The sequence below is a fragment of the Bidens hawaiensis genome, unplaced genomic scaffold, assembly GCF_021521415.1.
Source record: "Bidens hawaiensis isolate Kalapana, Puna unplaced genomic scaffold, B.hawaiensis_p1.1 tig00001511_1, whole genome shotgun sequence".
Taxonomy (NCBI): Eukaryota; Viridiplantae; Streptophyta; class Magnoliopsida; order Asterales; family Asteraceae; genus Bidens; species Bidens hawaiensis.
Window position 1 is genome coordinate 2,470,050 of NW_027491085.1, and position 14,620 is coordinate 2,484,669.

Here is a 14,620-nt window from a genome sequence, read left to right on the forward strand (position 1 = left end):
TGAATTTCAGTCAACTTTGTGCACATGACAGCAATTTTTGGTAAAGCAATGGGGCTTGTTGGATAGTAAACCCCGGATAAACTAGTTGTGCAAGATTTAAAAATTTGAAGAACCTCCGTAACGATCTCAATCAATAACCAGTTTCTAGGATCGTACGGTGCACATTTACCCCTATTTGACAAAATTTGATGAAACGCAATTAACGATTGTTTTTGTTGGATGGCTTTCTCAAACATTTCACAAGTCGAGTTCCATCTTGTTGGACAATCCCAATTAGGCCCCAACCATTGACAGTTAGCTTCTTCACAAAATTTTTTGTATCTTGAAAATGTTGAATTGTTGCTAAAAACATCTCGTAACATTCTTTTAAAATTGTTTCTTTGCGTTTCGATCACGTTTAACCCATCTTGCACGGCCAAGTTGATAATATGTGCAATGCATCGGCTATGAAAAAACGCTCCATCACAGATAGGTTTATACTTTAATTTTAAATGGCCAACCGCGGCCGTATTGTTGGACGCGTTATCAAACGATATTGAAAAGATTTTATCTTCAATCTTGTATTGTCGAATGACTTTATCCAAGAGTTTAAAAATATTTCTACCCGTGTGCGGGTAATCAAACAATTGAAACGCAACGGTTCGTTTCATCATTTGCCACGACCGGGGGTCAACCCAATGAGCCGTCACACAAATGTATGAGTCGGGCGAACCATTAGGTACCGACCACACATCCGTTGTTAAGTTCACACCAGTTTGTAAGTTTGAAAAGTATGAAATTAGTTCGGATTTAGCGTTTTTCCATGCTTTAAGACAATCTCTTCTAAGGGTCGAACGACTTACGTGTTGGTAGCGTGGTTGAACATACTTTTGCATCATCTCCGTGAATTGAGGGTTGTCGAAGTGGTTGAAAGGAAGTGATTGTTGAATCACAAAGTTGCCAAACTGTTGACGTACCGCTTCAAGGTCGTACGTAAACACCGTTCCTTGATTCGTCATCTCCGGCTGCGAACTACTTCCGGATTCGTCCTTCAAGACCTTGCAAGAGGGCTTTTCTACATGAGCTCTTAAACTGGAGTTTGCTTCTTTGTTATAAAACTTCAAACAATGTTTGCATCTAGCTTTTTGGGTTCCGTTAGACATTTCGCATAGGTCGAAATGTTGCCAAATATCTTGGTTTCGTTTCGTGGGGATGACCCGAACGACGGTTTCTCCCGTGTTCGAGGCACCCATGTTGACCGATGAAGCAGCACTTTGGGAGGCCATGATAATCGACTACGAATTAAGAGTGGTATACTCGAGTATGAAATAAACGACTACGAAAGAAGAGCGTTTGGAGTTGTATAATCGCGTATGAAATAAACGTTTAGAGCGTTTGGAGTTGTATAATCAAGTGTGATCTAACCAATACCCAACCTAAACTATATATAGATGTTTGTGGGGGTAAAATGGTAAAAAAACAAAAAAAAAACGGCTAAAAAACGGTCAAAAAAAAAAAAAAAACGGCTATAAAGCCGTTTGGTAACGTTCGAAAACCGGTTTAACCGGTTAACCGGTTATTAAAAAACCGGTTAACCGGTTTTTTTTATAACGGTAATAAACCGGTTATTTTAAAAACCGGTTAACCGGTTTTTTAATAACCGGTTATTAAAAAAAACCGGTTATAAAAAAAACCGGTTATAAACCCGGTTTTGGCTCCAAAACGTATAACCGATACGTAAACCGGTTACGTAAACCGGTCAAACCGGTTTTTAAAAAAACCGGTTTTTAAAAAACCGGTTTCCGGTTGAACCGGCCAAACCGGTTCCGTAACCGGTTTTTTTGAACACCTCTACGTACGTGTAAGTAACGTAAAAAAATTACAGTATTTTTTTATACACCGAATCGACTTATTACACATGTGTAACTAACATTTAAACTTGTGTAATTATCAAAAAATTTTATTCTCTCTTCTGATTAATTTTTTAATTTGATTTATTCTCAGCCTCATATTTAATACTCATTTAATTAATTGTGTGGTTCATATTTAGTTTTTAAAGTTCTTACAACTATCAAGTTCTCAAAAGATCCCCCCTATATATATAAAAAAATGGGCATCCTTAGGACTTTAAACAATTGCGTGACATTATTGGTTGGGGCTTCGATACCCAAAATGCTTATGTGGCGCTGACGTGGTGTTGTGGAGGGGCTTCGATGCCCTCCACCATAGAGGATGGTCTTATAGTCGAAGCTTCCCACTCAAGTTGGACTTGGCAGATATCTCATATGCTAAATTGGGTGTGTTGTTTATCTTCTTTCTTGGTTGTAAATAAGACGTTCCCTCTTTGGCGGGTGAGGCTAGCACTTGCAGAATAATAGGTGTGGCTTACTTAACCTTGTGTTTTCGATGATATACCTTTTTGATTCGGCGCATGCTGGTCTTCTTACCAATACTGTTCACATCACATAAAAAAATGTTTTAAACCATTTTATCATTTGAGCGTTGGAGCTAACTAGGTTATCTGCCGATAAATAAAATAAAGTATTCTATAGCCATATTTTTTTTATAACCAATGGGATGGTAGTCCATTGACAAAGACAAAACTTTTAAACACCTAAGTTTAGAAGGAATAAGAGATTTTGGGTTCAATCTTATAAACAACAATGATAAAAAAAAAGTTCACTATTCTAAAAAATAAGGGCAAGTAAGGCCCACCGGTGTCCCCATTACATAAAGATGACGTGGACAAGTTAAGTACGTTAAATACCACTCCCCTTATGTATTAGAACTATTTAAAGCGCTTTTTAAGTTTTCTTTTCTAATCCAAACACCACTACTATCTACCTATACTTTTTTTGAACGGCAAATTAGGATCACTCACGGACCACTGGAGTATCATCGTGTCACCAGCAGAACCACGCGATCATATCCATCTCCACTAGGCAATAATGCCTAACCACCAATTCAGGAGGAAACTCAATAAATCTTGAGAAAACCCCCTTGTGAGATTCGAACCCAGGACCATATGGTCCCTAAGACTTATCCCACCACCAAGATGCCATTAGGCTATAAAGCCATGGACATCATAACCACATTCAATATTTACTTTAATTTCTTTTCTATTTTCTAATCTTCACTCTCCTTAATTCATGCTACTCATGGGTCATGAGTTTAATTGATATGGTCCATTAGTTGTAACCCATATGAAAAAAAAATGTATTTAAATCATAATAACTTTTACTAACTCATTACATCTAATTTTAGTATTAGATATAGTAAGTTTGACCATAATTTAAAAAAGAAACATATAAACCATTAAAAAGATTAATAATTTAAAAATCAAACAATGAGTTATTAAATTAGGTAAATAATGATTTACGAACCATTATCGTATAACAATTAGTGACGTTTGTTTATAACAAATATTTAGTTATGTGTGTACTTCAAATTTCGTTATAGTCTTACAATTTGTAAAACACTATTTAACTAACATTCGTATTGAATATACAAAACATCTTTAATATATTTAGGTACCAATAATTGATTTCACGTTATCTTAAAACATTATTTCAATCTTAAGAAAATGTAAAACTAAAATATGTAACATTTGAAGTGTGTGTGATAATATTTAATTATTAATCTATAAATTCAAAACACAATCCTTAAATTACGTATGATTAAATACCTAAATTTTGATTATTTGACATTACACGGGTTCAAAAGCTAGTACAACCAATCATTTTATTATTATTTTTCATTCCAAAACAACAACCACCATCATCATCATCATCATCATCATCATCATCATCATTACTTTTTAAAAAATGTCTTCTTAATCTTTAACATCTTCATCACTGACTCTGGCACCACGAACGAGGTTTCCTTTCAAACGGTTGTAGCTGCAATCCAAGCTTTTCTACAACCACAAGTTGCACTAAACCGCTGCCTCTGCGCTCACATAATGCTAGTTGAATGTTTATTCTAACTAAGAAATTAATGAAAGATTAATACTATTATTTGATCTTGTGTTGAAACTAATATTTAATATTAAAATTATTTTTTTTTTAAAATGGGTGAGATGTACTTTTTTTTTGAACGACCAACTAAGTAACGCTGGATACTCCGTACGCGGCCCTCATTGGCTAAAGGTAGCCCGAGCCGGCCACTAGTCCGGACGGACGGAGCCCCTAGCGGTCCACCTATTGAGGGATTCACCGGATAAAACCCGACCCCCACGCCCGCCAAATAGCACGACAACGAGGAGCCGGTAAAACCGGGTGAGATCAGAACTCGAACCCTGGCAAGCCAGGGTCATCCCTCATATCTCCCATATAAATTGGTGATAGTGAAGTTTGAACCCCCTACCTCTCACTGATAAAGTGAGTGCTCTACCATTGAGCCACAACCAATATACGGGTGAGATGTACTTAAAGGGGTTAAACTGTTTCCTTTGAGAAATATGAAGTGAAAGAGAGAAATATGGGTGATGTCGTCTATGTAAAGAAAAAGGAGTTAGATTGTACCTCACAACCTAATATTTGACTTAACGGTAGATTTTATTGTGTCGACATGCATGATACAAGTGCACAAAATGCTAAAATGTCACCATAGTCTTGCAAAATGGTGTTGATCATAGAAGTGCAATCTACGCTTAGCTCATAATTAAATAAGCTTATGTGCTTGATTAGTGTGTAGTGTGTAGCATACTAGATATAGGCTTTTGTGTTAGAAATTTTTAGCTAGGAATCTCAGCTATGGGAATTTACCTCCAAGTGATATTTTATCGAGAATATCGGCAAGGTGTCGTTAGTTTGGGCACGCATCCAAGATTCTCGGATGGGGGACTCGATGCCCAAAAATTGATTTCGAATATTTGACTACATTTGAAAATATGTTCTTGGTACTCACAATTAACTTTGATAGGTACTACTTTTTATTTAAAACTTAAATATCTTAGTTATTCTTGATACTCGCATTTATTCTTAATTTCGTAGTGAATATTAAATACCACTTACAATTATCATCCTAAGTTTTTAATATTTTTGTATATAGTGAGCTGAAATTTCATGGGGTTGTATATGTATAATATTTCAATATAACTTGCTTAATGGGTGCTTGACAACGGAATTGAGTATCGAGTAGAAAACTTAGGTCATGAAAATTTGTGAAATGATATTTTATAATCATGTTGTGTGCATATTAAATTTGTTGAAAATTAATTTAGAAACGAGTTAAAAAAAAAGAGTTGAAGGGGCAAACTACAAGTTCAGTTTAATTAATTATCAATTTAACTATCTAGTTATGTTAGTAATATATTTCAATATTTGGGAGAACTATTTGAGTATGATTAATATAATTTATTTAAGTATAAATAGAGGGTATAAAGTAATTGTAATTGTCGTTTTTAATAAGAGTCGTGATGAGTTACTACAAAATATTGGTTTTGTTTTGTGTTGGTCTATCAAATTTATTAATCATACTCAAATACTTCTCTGACGACCTAAATTGACTTGGGATGAGAGGATTAGGCATGATTTGATAGACCTAAACCTCTCCGAGGACATGGTTGAGGATAGGAATTCGTGGAGAAGTAGAATTAAAGTTAAGGATTTTTAGAGAGAATTGAATAACTTAGGGCTTAGACTTAACTTATTTAGGTCACATACCATAATGGTATTTCCCTTACATATATTATTATTATTATTATTATTATTATTAGCTTTTATATTGCTGTTAAACTGTGACCTTATTATTAATATTATTATAATTAGTAGTAGTTTTTATATAACTGTTAAACTTTGATTTCCTTTATTTTGCTTCATACACATGTACTTAGAGCCGAGGGTCTCTCTGGAAGCCACCTCTTTATTCCTTTGGATAGAGGTACGGTGTGCCTACATCCCACCCTCCCCAGACCCTACCTATAGCTTTGCTGTCGGTGGGATTTTACTGGGTATGATTGATTGATTGATTGATACTCAAATACTTCTCTCAAATATATTACTAACATAACTAGATAACTCCAAACAATTAAAATGATAAAGTCCAAGAAAATTTACTTACATGACTACAAGAATTTATTATTAACAAAAACTTTAGTGAGATAAATCGTGTACTACGAACTAGAATTTAAACGTGTGCAACAATGTCCGGTTATAGAATATTGTATAACAAAAAAGTTTTTCAAGTGTGATTTACACATTATGAATTGTGACAGTTGTCAATCATGTGACTTGACAATCACATGTTGCATTTGTGATTTGTCGAATATATATTGACATCTTTGGTCTATTGAACCTTTATATATTAAAAGATAATCACTAGTTTGGGGTTCCAGAAATCTTGGGTCCATTTTTACAAGTCAGAAGAGGATTTGTTCAATGAAAATCTTCATTTAACACAATGTTCTAAAAACCAAATTCTGCTGGGTTTAAAAATAAAATATGGTAAAACATATTGTACCGGGATGCATCGGTGATTTAACCAAGTTGACTAGTTAACCTTATATATTAATAAAATACAATTTAACTCAAAGATAATCCAAACACAATAATCTAAAAATTTCCCAATGGCAATTTTGAGAGCAATTTATATTTTAAATAAATTGATCTAAGGAAAATGATAAAATGATCAAAGGCCACAAGTTTAAAACTTAAAATCTTGAGGTATGTGGTTTATTACCACTATAAACCTTTGAACTAAATACGGTACAAGAGTATATCCAAATTATAAAACATTCGGCCAATATAATGGGCTATAATGAAACGGGGCAGTAAGTGGCAACAAATATAACTAATTTTAAACCTAAAATTTAACATTAGGCTACATAGCAGGAGTAATTCCGATAGTTCAATGTTCAAACTAAAAACTATTTAACAAAATTTCAAAAGTGAAAATGTAGCGGACGGTAAAATTACCAAGCTAATGAGCAGCACCTAATATAACAATATATTTAAAACAATAGTTGTAAATTAGACAAAAAACCCCCACTGATTTCATAATAAACATTGAAGACCTTCGTTTGCTTTTAAACAATAGAGTTCTCGTGAGCTTTTAATACTCCTCATTATTGAAATTTCATTTTTTTGCACAAATTTTATGATCATAAACGTAGGTCTAAAGTACTATTTCTTGGTCGGTTAAGAGTGTCTATTCTGTCACGTGTGTTCTTCAATATTAAACATGTCCAAACAATTTCTCAGTTACTAATACCGACTAAAGCCATAAAACAATGCTAGGAGCCTAGATTAAACATTGCGAAACCATTTTAATCCTGTTATGGTCAATTAAGCAGTAAGAGAAACAAAATTACATCTTTCTTGCTCTTTACTTTTTGAGCATTTATGAAATCAAGAATGTTGCAATCAACAAAGCATGTTTTTTAGTTTATAAACTGAAATCATATTCAATAAAAACGCTGAATTAGCTAGAAGAAAACATTTTCGAGATTTTAAACAAAAAACGTTCATTATAAAAAATATAATATATAAATATGAATATAATTTAAAAAAGAATGTGGAGAAGATGATTGTTGAAGATTCCAATGGAAAAATTAGAACACAACTGCCCACCTTCACCCTGTCAAATTGTTATTGCAGAGAACTCTTTCGACCAAAGTGCACTTATTTAGCACATAGCCGATACACACTATCTCTGCTTCAATTTCAATTTCAATTTCAATTTCATTAACAAACAAAATGAATCATAGATACAATAGAGAAAGAAAAAACAAATGGGAGAATAATAATTATAATTATAATAAATAATAAAAACGATTGATTGATTATCGCCGTTGGTTACATACATATATATGAGTGATACGGTGGGTGTAGGAGAATGAATGGAATATATAGAAATTTGGATTAGGGTTTCGTGTTTTCCAAATGTTAATGGGCTGAAGATGTTTTAAAGCTGGCCCAACTAAGTGACTATTCTAAATTATCTTGCTACATTTATTTAGTTTCATTATGGGGATTAAGGGCTCCTTGACTAGCGAATTGAGTTGAGCTAGCTTAACTAAGTCAGCTTGTTCAACTGGTGTGTATTTAATGGGTAAATTTTAGCTCTAAGTTTGGCTTGTAAAAGGCTTCTGCTTGTGGAGTCAAAGTTAGTACAAATTAAAATAAAATGTAATATTATGTTGATCTCTATAAAACTCAAACCGATTTATGTGTAAACAATCAAGTACTCACGGCTAAATATAAATCAAAGTTAAATTCATTAACTAATTATACTACGAACCAGATTTTGGGGTGTTTTCGGGGTTGACTCGAAAGGTTAATCTTGAGAACTCCACCATGTAACAGCGAATGATGAAAATCATGCGATGTGAAACCTCTACCACACTTAATCTATGTGTGGTTGTCCGTCAACCGTTGAATTGACAACTATAGCGTAACACCGTTGTTATGGTATGCCATGCTTCAACACATGATAGTGAAATGCATGCTCAACATTGTCTGTATTAAAAAAGATGAAACACATTAATACAAAATCATTACCATTCCTTATTTTATTTTTAAAACAACGATTTTCTTGTATTTAGGCTACCGCATTACTCAAGTTTGAACCGCCCCGTCGCCCCACACACGATGGGACGAAAACCGGTGAGGGCTCGAGGTTCAAACTAACAACATTTGCACAGAGCCTAACTCAAAATTTTCATTGTCAAATATCCATCCCAGTGGCGAAGCTTGGGCATGAATGTTGGAGGGGGGACTCAAAATGTGTTATAAAAATCATAAACGATGGGTGTCGAGCTCAAACTTTGGCCAAAAACAGGTAAAATTACACTACGTATCAAAATTTCCAGGCAAAAAACAACTAAATTTACACAAATGCGCGAAAAAACGGGGAGGGGGGCGGGGCCACCCCTGGCCCTTGATATCCTTCGCCCCTGATCCATCCAAAGTGACACAAGCGATATTCACACTTAAGTCTCCTTTTTAGAACCCAAATCTTCTACCACCAGGGCACAAGCAATTGAATGATATGAACAAATATTCAATGGTGACTATTAGTATATGTATTTTTGTGGTGACGTGACGCTGAAAAATAAGTTAATCAAGACCCTAAGTCTTTGATACAATGCTAGACAATAGACAATGGTAAATAGAGGATTGATTATTACTGAATAAAGTGTCTTACAATCTAACTATCCTAATAATTGTCTACCAAAAAATCCTGCGTGTCGCTCTCACATCGCTCATCACCCCCTCTCAAGCCATAAAATTACTTGATTTCTAAATGGTGAATTCTCATTAATTTTGCCCGGTTTGACCCGGATAGCCTTACGGGTTATAATACCTCCTTAACCCTTTCCCCTCTCCTAAAACTAAACACCAAACTTCGTTTTCCTAACCCTAGCTATTCTTCATCTGTAGTCTGCTCGATTTGGATTTACACTGACAAGATTATTGTTCGACTGCTCTGTTGGTCTTCAATTGGGCCTGTTCTTGATCGTCAATAAACTTCGGTTAAGTTCGTTCTTGATCAATTGGGACGGTCTTCATAGCAATATATGTTTACTGATATATTGTTGTCCAATCTGATAAACTAGCTGTTAGTATTGACAATTATGTTCTTTAAATCGTTATTGGTTGCAAAGATTATTGAATTGTTTTTCTGGACTCATTAGGTTGATTGAACGGGCATGGTGGTGGTTATAGATATGAATGAGGCAACAAGAAGGCTATGAACTTGCAGGTTAGTTTTGATTTATCAACAACTATTGGAATTCGTTTTTGAGTTATGGTTTATAAGTATTTTTTGGATTTTAATATAATTTATAGTTTTATACCATAAATATAAGCTAATACCTTTCTAAGTGTAGACCCCTTTTCTGGTTGTATGTATGTTCCTTTATTACACAAACTAAATTTCAATAAGCTTATGTTCAAGTGCAACAAACTAACGACTATAAGATATGGTGACAGATTGGATATGCACTTGATGTGCCATTGTACGCAAGTTTACCTCGAGTCGAGGCGAGATATTACTTAGAATAACACGGAGGTGCAAACAACATATGGATATGGAAAACCTTGTACAGGTTATATATGCAGAAAATATTATAAATCATCTTAATAATTTAAGTTTATATAATTATTTTATATGGATGCATGTAGGATGGCAATATAATCTTAAGATGGCGAAATTGGACTACATTCACTGCCAAACAATTGATCAGATGGAATGGAGCAATTTTCAAAAGTATGTCAATTCTTACTTAACGTTTGAGTTATGGTGTTTTAATTATTAGTATTTATGTTGCTAAGATCTATAGACTATAGAAATATTAGATACGTTACATTTGACTATTATAACAGGTGGTACGCACATTTATACGTACAGGAGAGCTAAACACAGGACTTTCATGGCTGTATTACGAGGCAACCGCAAACATATTTAAGCCAGAAAGATGTAACGAGTGAGTATGTTCTTCAAGTTTACAAGTAAATAAATATTTATGACCTAAAAAAAGATAGTTTTCTAGGAAACCGATGTAGGAAGGTGTCTTTGGTTAGAGTTACACTTCACACGGTAATTTAAAGAAGGTACTACTATCCAGGACATAGCTGATATTTGTCAGGTCAAAACGGGTGACGAGGCACGTATAGTTGACCATTTTGACCTTTGACTGCATGACAACATCTACATAAATGACTAATGCCTAAATTTGCAAATGCTGGTTGAAGTTTACTTGCTTAGAGCTGCTTAAAGGAGTGCTCAAAGGAGTGACGTGTTTGCCCATATCCTTATCTGACAGTTGCAGATCATCCATCATACCTTTTTTTATAAATTTTATATAGCAAAAGAAAACTATATGGAGTTTTTGTTGATATTAGAGAAACATGTACACCAGAACAAAATAAAGAACAAAGTTCAGCAAAGGTATTGTCTTTTATCTATTTTTAACTTTACCACAAAAATTACAAGCTTTTTTTTTCTTACTACAATTTAGAAGATTAACATATAGTTCTTTTTTTCTTTTTCGTCTAGAAAATTAATAACAAACATGAACAAGTTCATTTCCTTAACCGACGAACACGGAATTTTGTTCAATTATGTGTTCGTGAATGGTTCATTTGTCCGATAAAAGCTTAACGAACGAGCACGGACAAGGCTTCGTTCGTTCAATTTGGTAAGGTTGTGTTCGTACATTTATGTTTGTGAATATCCGATAACGTGTTCGTTCATTTGCATTCGTTAATGCGCGTTACATGTTGAATTTAGGAAGTAACTAAAAGTCAAAAGTGGACCAGTTTTATTGAAAGGAAATTAATGAACCAAAATTATTAAATCTAAACAAAAATCCATTGAAAAATTAAAAAAAACTTCATTAGCAAAAATAAATTACAAAATTATTAAAAACAAAACTAACAAACGGTTTCATGTGTTTGAGCCCATATATCAATTTAATATGAACTATAACGGTTTCATGAGTTAATTTATCAAAGAAATAGTCAAACGTGAACTGTCCACTGAACGTTTCTTTTGTTTACAGGCCTATTTGAGAGCCCTTTTAATTTCATTTCAGCCTATTTTTTCGGTTTTCGTTTGTTTTTTTTATTTGGTTTGGTTCTAATCAGTGATAAATTTTTTGGTTTTTGTTGATAGCAAAACCGATTCGGAAAATCGGGTTTCAAAAAACATCGAGTCACACCATTGTGTTTTATTAGGCTTTTTATTACCGTCTGATTATTTTGGTTACAAATTGTGTTTTGGGTTCGGGTTTTGTGAAAAGAATATCAATTATGAAGGTGTTTTTGTATCTTGAAACCGCAGATTGAAATCTGTTCTCGAGCTCAAACTCCTAATGGTTCTTCAAACAGAAATTAAACAACGTTTAAAAGAATTTAACAATGCATTAAGAACTTCAAAGGAGCTACTCAAAATCAGCCACCGCATTATATTGCCCTACACACAGAGCTAGAGCGGGGCCACCTTCAAGTCAACCGCATTGTCAAAGACCAAAGCATTGACCATTCATATGTCAACTAATTACTCAAATTCTTTGTTGAAGAGAAAGCATTATGAAAAACCAAAGAAAGACAAGCGCTTGAAACTGCCATCGAGTCGAATGCTTGTGAGTTGGAACTCGATATAAAACTTGGGTTATAATTAGCCGAAACATGCAAAAGCTTTTGTGGTGGATTTATCAGATCGTAAAACTTATTATATTTTGCAACGAATTTTCCCATATGTTCTTTATGTTGTTACATAATAATAGGTTTCGGCAATGGCTTTAAGGTTTGTGTTACATCTTATATTCGTTTATAAATTGAATTTAAGTTTTCATCAATTGTACAACACGGGGCAACTAGGTACAATAGCTTTGCAGCGAATTCTTAAGGTTCGTTTATTTTAAATTTATAGGATCTTTTGTAAATTATTATGGCATAGATTAGGCATGTAAACGAACCGAACGGACACGAATTGTATCATGTTCGTGTTCGAATGTTCGATCATTTAATAGTAATAGAACACGAACATGAACATATAATCTAGCAGAATTTTGTGTTCATGTTTGTTCGTTTAAAACCTAAAAACAGTTCTCGAAGGTAAGCGAACAATTAAACGATATTATTAGCAAAACTAAAATATCAAAATTATTAAAAACAAAACCTAACAAACCCGCGTAACACGTGGGCTAAAAGCTAGTATATTATATGTAGATATTGAAACACTTAGCTAGCTCCATGGACTCAATACTAACAAATTAAAATCTATATTCTAATAGAAAACTATGTCTAAAACCCACCTAGAAAGTGCATTATAATATTAAGTTACAATAATTTGGAAACTGCAAACTTTTACTTTTGGTTCGATTTAGCTAGTGCAGTTCAGTTATGTCTATTAAATTGACTATTGTTCGGTTAATTTGTTAACCTGCTTACAAATTCTAAGAAACAACATATACATACTATTAAAGCAAGATACAATTTCCACTTGTTAACATTCTAGGGCCTCCACATCAATGTCACCTCAATGTCATGTCACCCATTCCTTTCATAATTATGCCAAGTCATTATCTAACATATATTTAAACAATAACATTTCTTAATTTTTCACCCTAATCATGTTTTTCTATCTTTCTCTAATAATAACCGGACCATCTTTCATCCTCTCCCATATTCCGGCCACTCCATATCTATATCTTTATTAATCGTTTTCCGGTAAGTTTCTATTATATATTAAATTCCGATTGTTGATCTATGTATTTCCGGCAATAATATATTTTCTTCCGGTTATTGTTTCCTCATATCTTTTTATGTTTCTTCTAATAATATCAGTTTAGGTTTTAACTAAAGAAAGGAGATGTCTACAATTTTTCGACGTGTTTACGTTTTTTCCGGTGAGTATTGACGGTAGGTTTTTCCGGTTATATGTTATACTTATAACAATGATTGTTTTATATTTGTTTGTATTTTTTAATTTTTCTTGTTTTTTGTTTGACATGTTATGTTGTATATCAAAATTATATTCATCCATCGACGGTATCAGAATCTGAGATTGCATGGTTAAAAACCATATTTGTTTTTTTTGGGTAAGACAAACAATTTTTCCGGTTACAAATTAAAAATCAAATATTCAATAATATAAAAAATAATATTATACTTTCTGGTTTCAGGTCAATGCCAAGAGTAACAGATCTTCATTTCTTCAATTCTACACAAAAATCCTACATCCGATTGTCATTGTCACAATATCGTTTTTCCGGTTATTAACTATAATTCAAAAAAATTAATATCAAATATTAATTTTCGATTTTATTATTTCAGGTTATTATCCGACTCATAGATGCAGGCTTTCACGATTGATCAAGACTTCATAACATTTTTTATTATTATTTTATCACGTATAGATTATTTTTTTTTGAATAATCGTGTATTTTAATATTTCAATATAATATGTACATTATATGTCCTATGTCAATAATCATGTATAGATTATTCTTTCCCGATTGATCAAGACTTTATAACCTGGATGCATATTTTGTTTTCCGGCTCCTTAATAAATTACACAATTAACTATTCCATCAATTCCAATTATTTTCTTTGACTTTCCTACTTTATGGTCATAACAGAATTCTCATGATTATATACATTGACTTTCCTACTTTATAATTTAAATTTCAATTTGTCTTCCTAATTAATGTCCATACTAATTGTTTGATTAATTTAAATTTGAATTTATAATTAAAGTTTAAGCTTATTTTGACTTTCCATTTTATTTATCAATTGTTTGACCATATTATTTTTGTTAAAAAAATAATATCAATAGTTAAGGCAAATATAATTTTTTAAATACAACAAACGTAACAAATTAAAATACACTTTATTGTCATAACGGAATTCCCATTTTATATACATTGACTTTCTCAAGTAACTATTTCTTAATTTTGTTGCTTAATACAACTTATTCCATTCAAATTTCATACACAATTTGTTTCCTTAATTATTAAATTAATAGACCGATTTTACTAATTAAGTTCATTTGTTTCCTTATTTACTATTTTGACCATATAAATGTTAATTATCCAATAACATTTAGACATACATAGAACTATTTTGACCATATCAATGAATTTGACTTCCTAATTAATGTCCATACTAATTGTTTAACTAATTTAAATTTG

The 14,620-nt window shown here is 32.8% G+C and overlaps 1 non-coding gene across 1 annotated transcript; it reads right to left on the bottom strand.

The window, feature by feature from the left end:
- Positions 1-7,490: 7,490 nt before the first annotated feature.
- On the bottom strand, positions 7,491-7,639 carry LOC143583618 (small nucleolar RNA snoR135). Its single transcript, XR_013144214.1, has one exon. It is a non-coding gene; the product is annotated as a small nucleolar RNA snoR135 (small nucleolar RNA).
- Positions 7,640-14,620: the final 6,981 nt, after the last annotated feature.